Here is a 7,881-nt window from a genome sequence, read left to right as displayed (position 1 = left end):
GTAAAGGGTGAAGTAATATATACATTTGAATATAGGGGCTGGTGGCAACCTGGCAACTGTAATCTCCTCTGGGGTTCCTCTAACCATGACGCCCCTTCTCTACCTATTACCACACTGTGTTATGACTTATGATAATAAAATTTATTTGTAACTTATTGAATTAAGTGGACTGTTTATATGTGTGTGTGTGTGTGTGTAACACATAAATACATTTGTATTGTGTTTTGCATAGATGTTTAACACAAAAAAGTTTTATACAAATATGAGCACCCACTAAGATCAATAGCTATAAGTTATCATTATTAAGGATAGGGACTCTTGAAGCTAATAGCTTCCTTTATCAGGTGAAATATATGAGTAGATAGGTAATAAATGGATTGTGGCTAAGATGAATGGCAGGTAGGGCACTGAAGCGCCCATATTTTAACCCCATTAGGATTTATTAACAATGAAATTAGAGCTAAGTTTACAAATTATTTTCTACATAATACCCAATCCAACTTCCCCTTGAGGGTCAAAAGGTCTCTTTTAATGAGAAAAATGACTGCCTGGGAAATATCAAGTAGAAGTAATAGATGCCTATTTCATTGATAATCATTAATTCACATCAATTGTTCTAACATGAAAAGGGTATGGTTTTACATTGCAATAAGCCTAAAGAATGATCTTCTAAGATGAGTCCGAGACAACAGCAGTTAGAAAGGTTCTCAGAGCTCCATGTCACCGCATTTATTTGTGAACATGAAAATAATTTCAACCTTCTAGGCAAATCACCACAAAGAAAAATGAGAAAGAAAGTCAGGTCACCTCAGAAATCAACCACAGACTGCCAGAGCTTTACAGCTTCACCATGTCCCAATGACTTTTGGAGATGAGAAGAGGATAGAGGGAGGAAGAGAGTGAATTATTTTCTAATATATATTTTTTTGTAATAAAGATAATAAATTGCATTACAGACCTTTTCAAATGAATAAAAAATATGTTTCGGGAAGAGCTCTGCCACAGAATAACTGTGTATTATGAACAGTTCATTTCACAATGCATTTGTCCTCATCATGGATCATATTAATAGACCAGGGCTGTCCATGAATCTCAGGTGCATAAAACATCAGTAAAGAGAAAGCACATCAGCAGTGCTGACCTGAGAACATAATAGGGGAGCTGGGTTTGTTCAGTTCTATACCACCTATTTTTTTAATAAAATCCTTCTGGTTCCATGCAATAATTTAGAATGTGATGTTAAATAATGAGAAAAAAATTAGCTGACATTATTGGAATGGTTTGCACTGTGCCAGGCACAGGCATATCATTTATGTGACCATCACTAATCTGACCTTCTCAACCACTCCACAGGGCAGAAATTAATTTTTTTCATAGGCCAAAAGAGTTTATTCCTTTCCAGATTGTAACCTGGTGTTAGGGAGATTGGCAGGACCACGATATAAATTTCAGACTTCCGATTGAAAGATGAGTGCTCTTTCTATTGGGGATTATTTGTTTGGTTGAGTACAGAATTTAAATTTTGGATCAAAGGTAGAAAAAGGGTGTCTCATTTCAGCCCCATCTTACAAATTATTAATAATGAAATTGAGAGACAAGTTTGCAAATTATTTTCCTGTAATGCTTAACGCCTCCAATGGAGGTAGCTGGATGGTAATTTAAATATTTGACCAAGTCCTGCATGCATAACAAACATCCTTGTAATTCTAGTATTTTTCTCTTCTTATTTATTTAGAACACACGCTGTTAGAGTATTAACAAATAATACATCTTCCAGAGCATAAAGTACAGGGTCCAGAATGAGGAATTCCATTTCTGTCTTCCTGATAGAATGTTTGCTGAAGTGGAAACACAGGATACATCTATACTGCTGGATTCTTTCAGAGAAACTGTGGGCAATTTTGCAATCAAGGGCATTTTCCTGTCAGTGCCCTATATAGATGAATGATGAATGGATTTCTAATCACTGGCATTGTTCCAGTTAGACAGAGGCTCACAGTTCTAGAAAATTCCATAAAGCTAAGTTTTATTGTGTTACATTTAGCATCAAGCATCCAGTGACCCAGAAAAATATTAAGAGTGTATTGAAGTCATGATATGGCTGTTTCTAAGCTTATGTAGGATAGGATGCTCTGATCATGCTTCAGTAAAATCTCCTATCTCCTGAATGGAGATAATGGCTTTGGCAAATGAAATTCATACTGAAACAGCTCTGTGGATCACATTTCCCACTGGAGGGAATTTTCATAATGATTATGGTATTTGCTATGACCAATGAAGCTATCAGCTTATTGATGGTGTTAAAATTGAGCAGCTTCATTAGAGCTCCCTCCCATCCTTCCACGCTTTTCTGTATTTCAGCAACTATTTATTGAGCACCAACTATGGAGCAGTCACTGTTGTCAGTGCTAGTGGTATTAATATCATTGAACAAAACAGATGAAGTTAATGTCCCCAAGGCTCTTCCCATTTATATAAGGCAAAAAGACACTAAAAAATAAATAGATATTTATTATGTGAGGTGATAAGTGCTATAAAGAGTAAAGCAGAGAAAAGCATAGGAAGTGATGGAAAGGATGGCATTTTATATCTGTGGGCAGGAAAGCTCCCAGAGGTAAGGAAGTAGATAAGCTCAGATGAATAAATGAAGGGAGAAGCCATGAAGGTATCTGGGAAATGAACATTCCAAGAAGAGGAACAATAGTGCAAATGCTACATGAGTTGCTTTGTGCCTTTGTTCTTTAAGCAAGGTTGAGAATGAAGGGGGGATTGTAGAAAATAAGATTTAGATAGGCAGCTTAGGGCCATTAGTCTATAGACTTTGAGGCTTTCCCTGTTTAATGTGGGAAGGGACCAGAGTGATTGATGTTTTGCAGGATAGGCTTAAGAGATGATCTATCATCTATCTATCTATCTATCTATCTATCTATCTATCTATCTATCATCTATCTATCTATCTATCGTCTATCTATCTATTTATTTATTGAGATGATCCTTTTAAAAGGATAACTCTGACTACTGAATAGAATTCATGGAGCCAAGGGACAAATCAGAGTGTGAATCCAAACTTTCCAATACTTGGGAGGTATTTTTGAACTAATGGGGGGGCATGTGTCCAGCCTTCAAGTTTTTGGTGCCACCTCTGAAAGAAGCAGCTTCCAAAATCCTATCTCCTGGAACTTCTCTTCTTGAAGATCTCCTTTTAAGTACAAGAGGTCGGATACCAAGGCCTGAGTATATCCATAGATAGTGTTTCTAGACCTGATTTAGTACAAACATTCAATAATCTCTATGTTCTAAGTTCCACCTTTCTTTAAGCTTTCCTATTTTTTATGTTGGCACAGAGGGTCGTAGTGTAAAACCAGAAGTCTATAGGACAAAGCCAGAATGACACATAGAATCTTCTAGACATTAAGTCCAGGTGGGAGACTAGGAAATTCACAATTTGATAATATGAAGCAACTGTTTTTGCTTGTTTTTGCTTTTACCATGAAATCTTGTTAATTCATCAAAATTCCTATCAATCATTCAACTTAGTGTCTCTTTGGGTTACCAAAGTTCTGACATATAGAGTGAAGCCAAATTCACCCCATTGTCAGTAAGATATTCTCATTTAGAGCAATTTTACCAATTATTTCCTTTCTGGAAGTAACCATAGAAAGAATTTTAGAAAGAGAGCTATTTTGAAACAATAAATTATATCATAATTTTAACTTCTACATTGTATTTATCAGGTGCCAATTTACAGAACTAAGACCTTTATAGTGTTAGAAGAAAACATACATATTTTAAAAGGGATGCTGTCAAACAGAAACGCTTCTCTAATGTTTTTTTCTAAAAGAGATATATGCATTTGAGGTTTTTCTTGTGTATGGATAATAACAGTGAGGATTTTTTTTAAGATTTTATTTATTTATTCAGGAGAGACACAGAGAGAGGGCAGAGACATAGACAGGGGGAGAAGCAGGTTCCTCGCAGGGAGCCGGATGTGGGACTCAATCCCAGATCCTGGGATCACGCTCTGAGCTGAAGGCAGACACTCATCCAGGTGCCCCAACAGTGAAGATTTAAGTGAAGTACATTCTAGTGTAAAGGGGGTATTTGAGGGAAAGAACAAAATGTTTGCAGCCACTGGTATATGCATATCTATCTATTTTTTTTATTTATAAGATATATATATATATATATATATATAATGATTTTCCACACTAAATACATTGCCTTATTGATGAATAATTTTGATAAGTCATTTTCATTATTTTCAGAAAGTAGAATACATAATCACAGATGGTCATTTTGATAACCAAGATATTATTTTGATATTCTTTTGATAATTTCATATTTGATTTTGAATGTGGATAAGGTACTTTACATTGGACATTTTTGTAGCATAAAAATACATTTAAAGATTATAGACCAGTATCATGGACAGTTTTTATCAGTAGATTTTGAAAGTGAAATTGATTAGATAACATACGAAAATGCCAAAGGGATGAGAACATTTTCTTTCATCTGAAATGTACATAATTAGAAAATGGCAGATAGTTATACTTCAAAAGGTATTTCATGTTCAACTTGTAAAATCTATCATTTTCTTCACATTAGAGATGAGATGTGCCAGGCAAAGGTGATTCTACCAGAGTTTTATGCTGTTTGAAATAGGTTAAAATGGGTGGCATTTCATCTATTTTCAAAGTTCAGAAATATTTAGGAATAAAATGGCCCATGACATAGGAAGTTATTAATATGGACTTAATGTGATCTAGAGAGCCTCTCCCAACTCCCACAAGTCTCAATTAGTTATCCCTCTTTGGTTCTCTCAGCATCTAGAATTTTATAATTATTGTGGCACTCATACCTCCATGTTGTTTTATTTTTATTTGTTGTCTTCTGCACTAGACTCTAAACTACTCAATGACAGAAACTATATCTCGTTCACCTTTATATTCTAGCCCTTACTACCTACAATGCCTATGACATACTTTTTATTCTGGCCATGAATGAGGTAGCCATTTTTGTGCAGATGCATCTCAGAAGAGTCTTCTATCTCTGTTTCCTACCTCACAGCTTCTCAGACATCAGAATAGACACCTGAGGGATCATACTTGGCACTCACTCATGTACACACTGGAAGTGAAAGATGTTAATCCCCGTGGGACAATCATTGACCAACGGGATACTGAAATTAGTGGGTAAACATTTCTTTCTTTTGTTCTTTAGATGAACAAGTCTAAAGCACATTTTATACCATTCCTAAAAGAGTCTAGTGGTGGGGACAGTGCCTTAAGCTTCTACTAGTGGAAATCAACCAAAGAGTGCACCCAGACATTGGTTTTCCCTTCTGTTTTTCACTATTACTAGTCTACTATTACTGTTTCCTGAAACTATTCCTATTTCGGGTTCTTTTTCAGACAGGATCTTATGTTAAGAAACCACCTAATGGGACTAGTAAAAGTTATATAAAAGTTATTTGCATCTCAGTTTTGTTGTTATAATGAGATATAATATGTATATCTCAGTATATGGCACCTTCATTTATACGGGTAGGGCAATATGGCACCTTCATTTATATGGGTAGGGACAGTGTCCTAAGTTTAGAAAAGCTTGTTGTCATATCTCAGGTCCTATGTAAGATCTGTTTGTAACCTTTCTATCTCTTTCTATATATCTATTCAGAGATAACTCCCAGAGTAAACATGAGAGGAAGGAGAGGTAATTAAAAGGTGCATTTTCAATTCTCTTCTCCTAAGAAAAGAGTTGTAAACAGAAATGTAGATCAGACAAATGTTGAGGAGGGTTATCTCTCATGTGCTATCCTGTCCAAATAAATTATGCATCTGCCTAAGATCTTCTAGTTTATTTTAATAACAGCCTAAATCATCCTTGTAAATTGACAGATAAACCTTTTTTTGGATAAGAGGTCGATTCAATTTGCTTATATTTAGCATTTTTGCCTATATATTTATAATGAGGAATATTAAGCCATAGTTTTCCCTTTATTTATTTTTATCAGACTTTAAACATATAATTATAGGGGTGCCTGGGTGGCTCAGTCAGTTAAGTATCTGCCTTTGGCTTAGGTCATGATTCCGGGTCCTCGGATTGATCCCCGAGTCAGGCTTCCTGCTCAGTGAGGAGCCTACTTCTCTGCCTCCCTCTCCCCCATCTTCCTCTCCCTCTGTCTGCCGCTCCCCCTGCTTGTATGCTTTCTTTCTCTGTCAAATAAATAAATAAATAAATAAATAATCGTTAAAAGTGAAAAAATAAATATATAATTATAGTAGTTTTATAAAGCAAAATTCTTTTTTTTTAATTTTTATTTATTAAGATAGTCACAGAGAGAGAGAGGCAGAGACATAGGCAGAGGGAGAAGCAGGCTCCATGCACCTGGAGCCCGACGTGGGACTCGATCCCGGGTCTCCAGGATCGCGCCCTGGGCCAAAGGCAGGCGCCAAACCGCTGTGCCACCCAGGGATCCCCTATAAAGCAAAATTCTAATATTTTCTTACATCTTTACCCAATATTTTGGAGCAAATTTTAAAATATGGGCCTAGGCTTGCATAAATATTAAAAATAACTTGTTCATAAAACTAGACTGAGTTGAAAGTAATAGTCTTAAAGCTTTTATTTTTTTCCATAACTATTGTTATATAAACCCTAGAAGCATGTCTTACCACTACCACGCAACCTTGAGCAAATGCTTTGTGCCTCAGTGTTCTCATTTATAAAATGAGGATAAATAGTAGATCTTACCTTATAGGACTATTGTGAGGGCTCAGTGCCTAGGACATAGTAAACAAGAAATAAAATCTAGTTATTACTATTGCATAACTGTAACAAAAATTTGAAACTTAGCTAAAAAAAGGAATTAGCAAATAAGTTATGATTGTCACATCACAAAATATCACATATACATGGCCAGTCTGTATTTTCAAGGAATTTGTCATGGGACATCTCCTGAAAATACCATGCAATTATTTTTTTTTTATGAGCAGAATTAGTTCATAGTTTTTTTATTCTTCTAAAGCTATGATTATTAAGTTTCATTTTTCCTTTCAATAAAGAGAAGATGGATAGGGGTCATGGATGCCTTAGTTGGTTAGGAGTCCAACTCTTGATTTTGGCTCAGGTTATGATCTCAGGTAGTGAGACCAAGCCTGGCCTCAGGCTCTACACTGGATGTGGAGTCCGCTTAGAATTTTGTCTCTCTCTCTCCCTCTGCCTTTCCCTATACCTCCACGCTGTGTGCTATCCTCTGATACCTCCATTATCCATGAGATATCAGAGGATAATTTGCAACACCTGCCTGATGATCCTTTGATTTAAGGTTTTCCTTGCTTAATTTTAACTGATCCCTTTCTATTCCAATAATTTAAAGGAAAGTTATAATTGAATGCCTCAGGACACACAATTTCTTTGGTAGGGAAGGTAATGGCCCTGCTGTCCTTGAAGGATGTTTGTGGGCTATAGACAAATTCCTACAGTTCCAATGTCCAAGAATGTTTGGATTATCTAAGAATTCCATCTCTAGCAGAGTATTTCATATGCATCCAAGAGAGCGAAACTTTTGACAATTTCTGTCTTTTGGTCTCCCGCAATTTCTCTTTCAGTTTAATTTAAAAAGGAAAGAAAAATTAAACCAAGATCTACCTCTGAAAGGGGCTACCAGCTAAGTTTGGCAGGACCTAAATCAGGCATTTAATCAAAATGTTAATCTAAAAATATTAAATGGAAAATGTTAGATAATACAATATCTAATGCAATTGAGATTGTATCTCAATTGTATAGTATGTATCTGTGCTTGCAGGGAAAGGAAATAGAGATTGTGCTGAAATGTTAATCGTGGTTGTCTGTGGATTTTGAGATTACTAGTGTTATTTC

The sequence above is a fragment of the Canis aureus genome, chromosome 36 (assembly GCF_053574225.1).
Source record: "Canis aureus isolate CA01 chromosome 36, VMU_Caureus_v.1.0, whole genome shotgun sequence".
In the NCBI taxonomy this organism is placed as follows: Eukaryota; Metazoa; Chordata; class Mammalia; order Carnivora; family Canidae; genus Canis; species Canis aureus.
This window is presented reverse-complemented; position numbering follows the sequence as displayed.